Genomic DNA, 13,333 nt, shown 5'->3' on the forward strand with positions numbered 1-13,333 from the left:
ATGTGCTCATACTGAGAAATACGGAAACTTAAAAAATATAAAAATTGCTCATAACCCCACCAACCTGATATATCCATTATTTACATTTTGATTATTTTTGGTATGTATATGCATAAAATATATAGTGTGTATATATAATATATATAATGTATATACATATTTAAAGCTCACATTTACCCATGTGTATTTACAGAATTAGAATAATTCTGAATACACAGTTTTAAATTCTACTTTCTTTCACTGAACACTGTATGTAATCCGAATTACAGGATGCAATCAACTATTTTTTAAAACTAGTTAAAGACCAAATAAAACTGGAAAAACCTTACAGTACAGTTTGCAACTAATTGTCGAAAGCCCTTGGTAAGTAATTTTGGCATATAAATTAATGGAGCTAAGTCTTAATCAGTAAGTACTGACTGAATCCAAAGCAGCTGGAATCTTTCAGAGAGGCAGGCTTGGGGATGTGATGGCAGGTAAGGCAGAGTCCCTGATGCTGGGAGCTTACATTCTAGAGTCTCAGAAATCAGGGAAATACTGCAAATTTGAGTGAACTGGGCTCGATATGCGTTCACACTACCTGGAAAGAATGGTTTTGCAAAGCAAATGAATGGTATATACTATACTAAGAACAACACTCACTCACAAGAAGGAACCATAGTCACTGTAAAAGTATCCAACTGCACACAAATATTTTGTTAATTACAAATGAATGTCACTCAGGCACCTATATATGCTAAATACGAGCTAATACGGGAACTAAACATGATGGTGTTACATTCCTTTTATGCTTCTGACTTTCTCTAAGCACGTGTGAATACGAGAGGATGTGCTGCACCAAAAACGCTTATGATCTTTGCAGATGCTAATATTTCTAATTAACACGAGTCCCATTTCAGCTGGTCAGGTAAGAGGAAACGTGATAGCAAAAATATACAATATGCTGATCTGCTCTTCAAAGCACCAATATTTAAACTGAAGTGACAGAAGAGTTTTAATTTGGTTTAATCCCAGGTGTCTAAAGAGGTCCCAGAAATTTACACATTTCTTTGACTCCTTTCTCTGCTGGACCACGTGATATTGCAAAATTTCTGTAATATAATGACTGTCTGATTAAATGCAGGGCAGGCCAGATTCAGTAGCCAGTTATCTCTACATAATATTGTTGATACAGATTTTCTTAAATCACATTTTCTTAAAGTCAACCAGTCAAGGCATTTGGCAAACCTGACCTACTTCTCTTTTATAAAACTGGAAGGAATATTAGAAAAACAGAAAGTTGAGCATCTCAATGAATGCCAAGAAGAAGGCTGTGCTTTGGAAGAAAGGTTGGCATGGAGCCTGGATCTTCCCACGTCCCTGGCCTCCTCAGAGCCAGGGCCGTACCAGTGAGACAGAAGAGAAAGGCAATTAAGAGAAGCAGAAGGTACGGAGAGAAAGAAGAGAATGAAAAAGAAGTTGAGAGAGAAAGAGAGAGAAACTCACAGGTGGAAGAGATGGGTGAGCTAGGAAGAAACTGCAAAGAGGTAAATCCCTCCAACACAGAAATGCAGTAACTCCACTGAGTCCATCATACATTTAGCCCCAGACCTGCCCATTTGGAGAAAGTGGATTCCATTTGGCAATGGCTGGCAGTAATTGTCATTTCTGAGATGCTGAGGGCCCACGTATGCAACCCATTCACTCTTTTATGGTAGCATTTAATAGCCAAGACTCTGAAAATGTGGCTGGGCTACAGTGGAGAAGGTAGGGATGAGAGCGTTCTATGGCAGGAAGGGGGCATGTGATATGATGTTGGACAAGAGGCCCAAGTGGATGTCCTGGTCTTGCCACCTCAGCCACTTCTGTTTAAGGCTCAATCTAGTCCTGGAAATCTGCAACCATCACTTGTATTCTTATATCCACTACGGCTTGACAGTACAGCTCTACTTACAGATGATCCGGCCACCACTTAAAAAGGATCTAACATTACTTGTTTGTGCCTTGGTTTTTCCATTTATACAACTGTTATTTTATTTTCTATCTGCCTCATGGGAAGGTTGATGTGCACCAGCAAAAGGCAATTATTAGCAACAGGTAAGTGAAAGGTAAATGACAAAGAGAACTTTTGATCAGTCCTACCCGCATTTCTGGGTAGATGAATCCAGCCCATTCCGGGAGGCGGTTTGGAAGCCACTTCTTCATGAGGTTAATGGCAACATACCCAGGTTAGGCCTGCTTATCCCCTCTCTGTCCATATGAACTTTGTAGCGCTCTTCCTATTGCTGGTAACAACCTAGTTACACATCGACATGTAATATCAGTGTTTGTCTACAAATAGACAACACTGCACATGAAGCACAATGACGTAAACCATGTGATAACATCGAAATGACACTTGAACAATGTAGCAATCACTCGATAAACAAATTCCTTAGAAGTTGCTCTGCACCTAGAAGACACCATAAGCTATTAGGGCGGGGGCAGGGGGTAAAAAAAAAAAAAAGACCGTATCCCTGTTAAAAAGGAGTTTACGGACCAGTTGGAAAAAGTAAGGCTCGCACATAACAAAATGAGAGGACAAAATCATATTCGGTTAAGTGCCAAACTGCAGAGTATAGTCAATTCGCAAGGTAGAAGGTGTATGAGAAGAAACAGGAGCTTAACAACTTTTCTTACTATAAAACCATAGTGCCAGTCGGCTTAAACATCAAATCTGGTTTCCCACAACTGATTAACCTGAAAATGGTTTAGCACAACACTAATCCTTTAACAATCTATAAATGCCTCCTATAATAAGTTCCACAGAGCCCTTCCTTGGATTCATAGTGATGAGGCACCTCTAGCACGTTCTTCGATGCTTGTTTTAATGAGCACCTCTGGACCTTAATGAAATATCATAGGTCCAAGTGAGCATCAATTAAAGAGAAAACGTCTCAAGAGGTATAAATGGCGATGCATCAACCATGGCACGCTACCGCGGGTTAGCAGTATTGAAAGGATGCTGTGAGCAAGCAGCTTGAAATAGTTCAAGCTACTTGCTTAGGAATGTGCCCTAAAGATGAGCAGCTCCCACCTCTGTCTGATGTGGAGATAAGCTGCTGCATGGGATAAAAGGAGGACACCCCAGCACACAAATATTATGGGAATACTGCTGAAGAAGAAACTCTGAAAGAAGAGAAATACATCTGTTCCACATAGAATACCTTTGGTGAAACCTGCGTGTTTTCTTCTATTTTTCCAAGGCAAAGAGCAGAGCAGAGCATTAGCCAGAACCCCTGAAAACTGCCGAATTTTGCAGAAATGCAAACAGCCTGACGGCCTGCGTGGCAGCAGTGAGCCCTGCTAACTCTGCTTCCCGAGAACACTTCTTGGGCGGGCAGAGAAAAGGCACCCACTCTCCCACATACCTGGCGACGTGGCAGAAATGCCACAGAGGACAGAGGATGAGAAAGGCTGATCAAGCCAGGACAGCTCCCCGCCCCCAGTAAACAGAGCCCAGATGTGCTCAGACCCCAACACCACATCAGAAGAACACCAAGGAGAAAGGGGTACTAAGGAAAGCTCCTGGATTATCAAGAAGGCAGGAGGACTTGGAAAGGATACATTATTGCCCAGGTTCAACTTCTCTGATTCCCATGACTAAGCCATCTTCAACAGAAAACTCTTTTCTTCCCCACCCCCCCGCCCCAAACACTTTAAGAACTACAGCCCTGCTGCTTAGGGTCCAAAGGAAGTATGTGCAGGGAAAGTGTCTCTAAGGACACAGCTGTCAAAGATTCTGCAATTCCTTTATCTACTACAGATGCTAACGTGTATCCGCAGCCCACCAAATGTCCCTCGTGCCTGGTTACAAAAATAGGAGAATTTAAAAATTCTTTATTCTTCATTCTCTCACCCTGATGATCACGGCAGTTTCTGGGGAGGAACCCTTTATTCGATTTTGGATCCTGAGAAACGCTGGGCAGTATGAACTCCTTGTGATTTGTAAATAAATGCTGCGTAAGTTCCCCTGATAATGTTTGTATCTTTGTGGGGTTTTTTTTTTTCCTGTTTATTGCCCTTCTATGACTGTGAATAATCTAAGGACTCTCTCTAACCCCGGTTTAGCCATCTGTGCCCTATTCTGATATGGGTCCGCCTCACTCATATTAGACCAACATTGATTCGAGAGTCAAAATCGTTCAAGCTACTTGCTTAGGAAAATACACGCCCTTGTGAATATATTCCACGGCCTCTATGTTTCCTTCTGCTACAAGAGAAAAGACTGACTAGGGAAAGAGAAAAAAAAAAAAAAAGAAGCCTGACCAAAATGGACTCTCTGTCCAATTAGCTACAGAGTTTCCAACAGGGTTTTACTTCAGACACTGTGCAATTTAATGCTCTCCACAACCCCTGGGCACTGGTGTTTCCTGCCTCCGCAGCACGGCTGCCTGCAGGACGGCACATGGAACGCTAATAGCACACTTATTATTAGATTTTCTGCATGGTTACATAAGCCTACAAAAGGGGAAAATGTAAATGATTCCAGAAGATATTCTTCATGTGGTTCTCATGAAATCTTTAATATCTTAAGATTTAGAAAGAACCCTCCTGGCTAGATACAATCAATTTTCATGCTTCATTAGGAAAAAAAGTCCTTTTAGTAATGTCAAGGAAATGGCTATAGACAAAAGAGGAAAAAATTACACCCTGGACAGAACAAAACCCCAAGGCACTTTGGACTAAATCCTTCCTTCGTGCCCACAGCATATTGGAAATGAAAAGGAATATTCACTTGGGGTCTGTGGGGATTGTATTTGGACTAGTCTGTCTACCCACAGGATTTCACTTAATCCAGCGTAACTCGTTATCGATTGGCCAATTTTTTATGAATCTGAATAGACTGTAGGTTAAACCGACCACCGTGTGCCCTCCAAAAAAAAAAAACCCACATTGCAGTGACATGAAGGAAACAGCCAACGTAGAGCTTGTGGATGAGGAGGGGCTGGAGGGAGACCCCCATACACTGAGTTTCTTCAAAGGTAAACAAGTAAATCACACCAGTGTATTACTTTCCTTTTAATTTAAAAACTATAGCTCTTCCAGACACTTTCCCTTTATTTATTAAAAACCAAGGATACCAAAACACATTTTTTTTTTTTTTTTTTTTTTTGTGGTACGCGGGCCTCTCACTGCTGCGGCCTCTCCCGTTGCGGCACACAGGCTACGGAAGCACAGGCCCAGCGGCAATGGCTCACGGGCCCAGCCGCTCCGCGGCATGTGGGATCTTCCCGGACCAGGACACGAACCCGTGTCCCCTGCATCGGCAGGCGGACTCTCAACCACTGCGCCACCAGGGAAGCCCCCAAAATACATCTTTTAAGGATGCCATGCACATTATGTTTTCTACCACTTGAATAACTGTTGGCAAACTCTGAATTCCGCCCTCCCCCCCCCTTTTTGTTTATACCAGATATTGACACCAAATTCTACTTTTTGGTCTCAAAATAACCTGTCTTTAGAATTGTTCAGTTTAAAAGCATTGTCATACTGTAGTTACATTCACTCACGGAAGTTACTGTGCACAGGGAATGGTAGACATTCCTGAACGGTGAGAAACGAACACAGAAATACCTGCCATCCAGGCTAGGGACCCAGCCAGCTAGTTTCAAAACTGTTTCACTCACTCACTCACGTGAGCGCCCCCATCAATTGATTTCCAGATCCTCAAGAATTAAACCATAAAAACCCCGCATATTTAAATAATAAATAAGATCGCCAGAGGCCATATTTATAACTGCAGATAAAAAAAGCAACATGATCACTATTTCTGCCAAAAGCCAAAAAATATGTCGACCTCAAATGAAGTAAGTGTGAAGCCATTCCACTGGACTGGACTGAACAAGGCAGCGGCTCAAAAGGCTTTTGCGGACACGTCAGCTGACTGGTGCACATGATCACGTTCCATCTGCACAATCGCTCCTTTCCCGATACTGCTCTTCCTATCGGCAAAGATCTAAAGCCAAAGGACTTGCCTTTCTTGAAAATTAAGTACAGAGTTTGAAAAGAGCTTCCTACCTCCCACTGTCCCTCCAATCACCAAGAACCTACTGGAGTCAGATTATACTGGCTTCTGAGGTGTTGGAGGGTCACAGGTGGACAGGTTACACTTCCCGTTCTGCAGGAGCCTGCAGTCGTGTCGGGGAGACAGGCACCAAAAAAAACCTGTCCCAGCACACTGCCGGCAATGCTACTCCAGGGCAGGGGGAACAGTGCTCTGAGTGGAGAGAGGGAGAAGACTGTGCAGGCACAGGCAGCGAGAGGGGCTGCCGCTGGGAACAGAGAAGACAAGATCTATACCTGAATCTGGGAAGATGAGCAGTAACGAAAGAGAGGACCACATTTCCACAACCAGGGAGGAATGCATGTAAAACCGTGATGGCAGAAGAGGGTGCAGGAGGCTTGGAGAATGCTATGGGATTTCCTAGGGCTAGGTGAGTTACAGCTCTGTTGAAAGGAAGCATCATCATAAATCACAGTGTATATATGGAAAAGGACAAGCGATTTAGCTCACTTGGGGACAGCGAAGCCCTAAACACCTTCCACCTACTCCCTGATGGGGAGCGTAATCTCCCGGACCCTTGGCTCTGGGCTACTAGGCTTCCCTGCTGGCCCCTCACACACACACACTCCCTGCCCACTGCATGCTGTGTGCTGCTACGCAGGCCACTCTCCTTCCTTCTGCCCATCCATGACGGCCTTAGACTTGGAAGCTCAGGTTCAATTCCCCTCCTGCCCATGCATTACTTGCCCACTCCTGCCTAGAAGCTCTGACTATTTACTGCCCACACCCCTCTGCTGGCCTGTGCTAACTCGGATGGCGCTTTGTGTCATGACAGCAAAGTACCTTAGATTTACGTATCACTTTATCACTCACAAGGGTCACATACATCATTCCCTCTAATATCCATAGCAATCCTTTAAGATTGGCATTAGGCCCATTGTCCAGATCAGTAAACTGAGGGTCAGAGAGGTTACATCTCATGGTCATAGAACATGTAACTTGTGGAGCCAAGACTGGACTCCTAATCTCCTGAGCCTATGAGCATTGCTCTTTCCATTATACTACTGGGCCCTCCTATCAACCTATTATTAGGATGCTATTTGCTTGGAATAAGTATGTGTTTTATCTTTCACAATGTACGTGATTTGGAAGAATGCCCTCCCATCAAATATATTTCTTTGTGTCCTCCACGACATAATGCACCACAAGCACACAGTAGGGACTCATTCATTCATTTGGTCAGTTTATCAATGCCTGTATACTAAACACCTACTTTGTGCTAGCCAGGCACTGTGGTAGGTATTAGGGAAACAAAGACCAGAAAAACGAAGACTCCACATCTTATTGGGAGTCAGGCATATGTAGAGGTCAGTATAGTGAAGGTTAATAAAAGGCTCTAACACAGGCCTCTATGAGATGCTGGTAGGAAAGAAGGCAGCAGCAACTCACTGCCCACATGTATATGGGCAGATAAAGGTGGGTCATCTCTGAAGATCTCCTCAAAATGGAGCTTCAAAGGATATACTTAATAATTGGCTTAGGAAGTAAGGAAAGAGGGAGGAAGGGAAAATAAGAAAGAAGGAACAAAGTCAGAAAATACAGGAGGGCCAGCATGGACAGTGCATGTCGGCCTGGTGGGGGGGCGCGGAATGTTTCTGCTTTCCGAAGGCATGCATTGGTCAAGCTGTAGGATTTCTGCCAAGCAGGGCATGTATTTCTGACTTCGTTCAGGATGCAATCCAGTTGTCCATCACGGACTCGTGAGCACCCCCCGACAGGCCCAGATTGTGTGCACAGTGCAATGGGGCCCTGGGAACAAGGCATTAGGCTCTCCGCTCCTTAGAAGAGAGGCCGGAGGAGGAGACAAATGCAGGGACCTTTACAATCCAAGCCCAAGGGACAGAGACTCCATGTCTCATCTGTTCACAAACTTTCAGTGGGTGCCCACTGCATGCCAGGTGGACTAACAGTACGATAAAGCTAAGCCTAACAGTCCTTAAATATTATGAGGCAGCAGGCACTGTGCCCTCGTTCCAGGCTTATTCAGAAGCTCGACTCTGGTCTGACAGCCCTGCAAGTCCCTGCGTCTGGATCTCTGTGTTTGGGCTCTTGCAGGGAGAGAGTAAGGAATCCACGTGATGTTTTTTTAAAGGCTTCTCTACCTGAAAATGCCAGACACATTTCAGATGTCAAATCTAATGCGACGCTCGGGGTGGGTGACTGATCCATGTGAGGGCTCTAAGTGGGTGTAGAAGCCTGTCTGGCGGATTGCCTTTTCCGCACATGCGCATTCCAGCGTTCACAGGCTCGTAGGCCATAAATAGCTCTTAGGGGAGTGTGAGATTACATCACAGACTCGAGAGGGACTTGTTACCTGCAATCAATGAATGCCTGACACTCTTCTCCCTAAAAGGGGACTCTGCTGAATGAAGGGCCGCTAGACTCAGCCTGACCCCTTCAAAACCATCACTCGTGAGCATTGTTAGGGGTTGAACTGTGCCCCCCTTACATTCATATGTTGAAGTGCCGACCCCTGGTATCTCAGAATGGGACTGTATTCGGAATTAGGGTTGTTGCGCATGTAATTGGCTAAAAAGGGGTCAGACCGGAGAGGGGTGGGCCCCTGATCCAGTGTGGCTGGTGTCCTTGTAAAAAGGGGAAGTCTGGAGTTATGCTGCCATAAGCCAAGGAACAGAGAGGCCTGAAACAGATCCTTCCCCAGCACCCTCAGAGGGAGCATGGCCCTGACACCACCTTGATTTGGGATTTCTAGTCTCCAGGGCTGTGGGAGAATACATTTCCGTTGTTGCAGCCACTCAGTTTGCGGTGCTCTGTTATAGCACCCCTGGCAAACTAATACAGGCGTATGATGTCCTCTGTGTGTGAAGGAATGACTTTATCATCTAGCGATTGGGATTCAGTTGTCATGCAATAACAGCGCCACTGAAGTCCTCTCAGCTTGTATCGCGCCTATGCACCCAAACCACAGAATTCTTACTGAACGCTAAAGACAGGTGTGTTATATTATACGGTGACCTGAGCTGTCGCTCTTCCAGAATGGACAACTCTATCACCCAGGTTATCCACACTGGGCATTACAAAGCAATCCACAATTTCTCAGGTAGGTACCAAAGAGGTATTCAATCTAAGAGCCACTGACATTTCTGTGTTGATACATGTCTACACTTTAAAACACTGAGTTTTAAACACAGTGCTTTACAACACTGAGTCATACAGAACGGAAGTTTATTCAAAATAGATCAAACAGCCTGAATTAAGTCTCCACTCATTGATAACTGGCTATTATTAGTAATTTTACCCATTGTGGAACTAAGAATTCCCTTGGAAGTTTCTGCTTTTTCTGGAAATAGGATTAGCTGAGAAAATTAATAATGCAAGGAAGCTAGGCGGTAAGGGTGGGGTAGGATGAGAGGACAGGATGTTTAACTATAGAACTATACATTTAAAAAAATCCACACCTCTTTTATAGCAGCTTTCTGATTTCCATTCCTCCATGGCCTCCAGGGAAGGTGCTGACTTTCTATGTTTGTGACCATAACCCATGTAGAGACGGAGGCTGGCTTTCCATGATGTGTGTCCCATTTAAAGGAAACATAAATCTGACACCAGGAAGAGCTAGCAGTCAAGATTTTGGGTCTTGGCCAGCATTTTCGGAGGCGGCATGGAGAGCAGGGGTGGATGGGAGGGTGGGGTTTAGGGTGAACCACTCTATGGTGCCAGGCACAGGAAGACGTCCTAAAGAGCCCTTTTACACCTCTCTTCCCCGAGCTGCAGTTCACGTGGCAACTGCTCATCTGGCCTCCCACCTCACCTTACTCTTAGAGGGCCCCCCGGCTGGTCTCATGCCCCTCCACCACTGGCCACCGCATTTCTCTTGAGGGGCACTTTGGCCTAATCTCAGCGTAATCATTCACCTTTCTGATCTCACAACAAAGAGCAGGCTAGACAAGCAGAGAACTAGTCCTCAGATGGGGAGGGAGGGAGGGAGGGGACTGCAGATGTGTATGATATGTAATTTTTTTCTTTTATTTGCGGCACATTCCATATTAATGCACGTGGAACTGGGAGGACGCCTACTTAGGAACACTTCGTCACACCAAACTTATTTCCACTTGAGCTCTTTATGCTACTAAATGCACTTTTCAATTATATGTCCTTTTCTTTTTCCAAACTATAAAATTTAGTCTTTCACTTAATGGGAGAGGCAGTAAGGCTTAGTACTCATAGTAAATGCTCAATATATTTCATCCATTATTGATGACAATTAATACTGGATTTATACCCCAATAATTCACCACTTATTAAGACATAATTCTTAAAATATAAGTTGCCCACACACACTTTCTTGTTTATGGTCATTAGATCATCCCGCTAATAGCTTTGCCTGAACAACAGTCATTTAACATCGAAGTGCCAGGTACTTCACTAGGAACCTGGAGACAGAGATGTGGCTAAGATACCATCACTCCTGTCCCCCATGGACGACAGGGTTGGTACACAAGGAAATTTGAGCTGGGGCTCTCTTTTCGCCAACAAGGTAAAGGCCAGTGTGCTAGCATAACCTGCTTTTGAAAGGTTACGAATGCAATGCCAACTACAGTATGCTTCACTTTACTATCATGAACTTGGGTCAAAAAAGGAATTCTCGGGCTTCCCTGGTGGCGCAGTGGTTGAGAGTCCGCCTGCCGATTCAGGGGACACGGGTTCGTGCCCCGGTCCGGGAAGAACCCACATGCCGCGGAGCGGCTAGGCCCGTGAGCCATGGCCGCTGAACCTGCGTGTCCGGAGCCTGTGCTCTGCATCGGGAGAGGCCACAACAGTGAGAGGCCCGCATACTGCAAAAAAAAAAAAAAAAAAAAGAAATTCTCCATTTAAAGGGAAAACCTGGGGCAACTTCGCTGATCTGTGAACAGAAAATTAGTCAATACCACTTTATACCTACAATTTTCAAATGGGCATGCCAAGGTTACACGAAGTATGCGGACTGTATTCTCTCTCTACTCTGTCTTCAATTCTATTTTGTACTTCCAAGGGACCCATGGACCCCACTGCAATTTATGTAACAATATTTTTATTGTTTATATAACAATACTTTTATTATTTATGTAACAATACAAGTGATACCACTTTTTGAATGGCAAGATGATTCCACCTCTTTCACTATCAGAAAGTTGTATCTATGCTGCTTCAGGTACACCTGCCTTTTCTGACTTTCTCCATGTACCCAAGACAGTCAAAGCTTTCAAAAATACTCTCCCATTGACTGTTTGAGACAGGGACCCCCTACAGAGACTTGTGATTAAAAAAAAAATTGAACATGGGGTGAGTCCCCAGAAGGTTCTCTAAAAATAGTGTGTGACCTTCCTTTGGATGGAGTGAGTATGAGATAGAACAAATAGCACAGATGGCAAGGAACATAAATGTGTGATATCTCTTCATGTCCACTGCCACTTCTATTCAGCCTCAAGACTTCATCCATTCACTGAAGCAGCAAGTGCTCACTGACTACCTCTCTGTTCCAGACACAGGAAACAGAAGATCTAAAAGACATAGTTCTTGTTCCCAAGTTCATAGTACCTACTATGCAGACACTCTCAAGAGAATAGACAGTAAAAATCCTACATGGGCAAGAAGCACAGCACGGCTCAGTAAGACCACGAGGGGGCAGTCAGGGTGGACTTCTTGGAGGAGACAGCAATATTGAGTGTGCAGAATACATAGAAATTATCATATATGAAACTAAAGAGAACAGCTCTAGGCCAAGGAAGGAACGTGTGCAAAGGTGCGTGGAGTCACGTGAGGGAACATGGCCCGTGGAGGGAGGTACAAGTATGGAGTGTCAGGAGGGGAGGAAGGAAGTTGGCAGGGCCCTTCCCTACCCAATATGTCTCCTGAAGGCCATGGAAAATCTCCAAAGGGCTAAGCAGGGTCATTTTCATATTAAAAAGGTCACTCTGGTTCACAGGGTGGAGGATGGTGGGAAGGCAAGTTCTACAGGCAGGGAGGACAGTTGGGAGGATCTTGCTCCAGGGCCACTGGGATATCAAGAGGTCCAGACTGGTGCGGGGCAGCGTGGATGGTGAAGAGGAGCCAGGAGGAGAGAGATCATGCAGGCAGAGCGCACACCACGGGTACTGAACAGCCGGAGGTGGGAACATGTACGAGCAGGATGGGGGCTTCTGGCTTGGCTACTGCCATTCACACAGGGGATGCAGGAGAAATAATGTAACAGCTTCTTTCTAACCCAGGGCTTTAATTTCCCATTTTGACCCTAGGATAAAGTTATAAATTTTTAACTTAGCATCGAAGGCTCTCTCCAATCCTCTACACACAGTGGGTACTCAATACACATCAGCTGATTTGGTAACTTGAACAGACACACCAGCAGAATCTTCTCCATCTAACAACACATCGGCATTTTCTGAATTACTACTTTGCCTTCGTGAAAGAAGCGGAACAGCTTGGAACTTATTCAAAGAATAAGTGCAAACATTTCTCTGATAACCTGCTAATCTCTAACACATTTTCCCGCCTGATACAGGATTCCAGTCCATTCATCTGATTATCCCCAACAACTGCTCCAATCTTACTCCTGGGTAGGGGCTCTGTCCTCTCCTTCACCCTGAAAGCTATTCATCTTCCACAAGGTAAAGAATTTCTAGGTAGAGACAGATGCTCGTTCTCAGAGAACAAGACATTATCCCCAAACACGATGACACATCCCAGGCTCTACGGCAGCTTGCATTATTGGATCTTTTTTTTTTTTCTTCTGGCAAAGAAGCCATAATTCAGGAATCTATGCAAAAATCATTAAGCAAAGGTTGCCCCTCAAAGTTCCCATCCATCACGCCTCCCCTCCCATTCTGCCCTTCCTGAGATGACAACGTGTCAGCCTGCTTGTACGCACGTCTGCAGCAAGGTCTTCGCCTTGCTTCTGCAGCTGCTTTGTAGACTGCCGGGGAGGGGTGACAGCCTGCTCACCACGAAAAATGCAAGTTCAGGACTGGAGGTGGCTAAGAGCATTTTAACATATTGGCAAAGACACCACAAAGTTAGAATAGTTATGCTGAGAACTTAAACATTCCCTTTCAGATCCGACTGAGTCCTCAACTTAAAACTTTTACATAGAAGGAGACATGGATGATGAAACAACAAATGGGCAGGAATGTTGTGTTCCTCTAGAAAGTCAAGAGAGCAAACAGGAGCTCCCTGAGCTTTCCTGACCTGCCGCCTCAGGCCCACCTGGATATCAGCTCCCTGGTGAAGGAGAAATACCCTTTGTAAGGA

The 13,333-nt window shown here is 44.8% G+C and overlaps 1 protein-coding gene across 9 annotated transcripts in view; it reads right to left on the reverse strand.

The window, feature by feature from the left end:
• Nucleotides 1-13,333, reverse strand: part of ATXN1 (ataxin 1) — a 395,170-nt gene that overhangs the window by 55,557 nt on the left and 326,280 nt on the right. The gene's annotated exons all lie outside the window — the stretch shown is intronic.

Source organism: Pseudorca crassidens, chromosome 10 (assembly GCF_039906515.1).
Source record: "Pseudorca crassidens isolate mPseCra1 chromosome 10, mPseCra1.hap1, whole genome shotgun sequence".
Lineage (NCBI taxonomy): Eukaryota > Metazoa > Chordata > Mammalia > Artiodactyla > Delphinidae > Pseudorca > Pseudorca crassidens.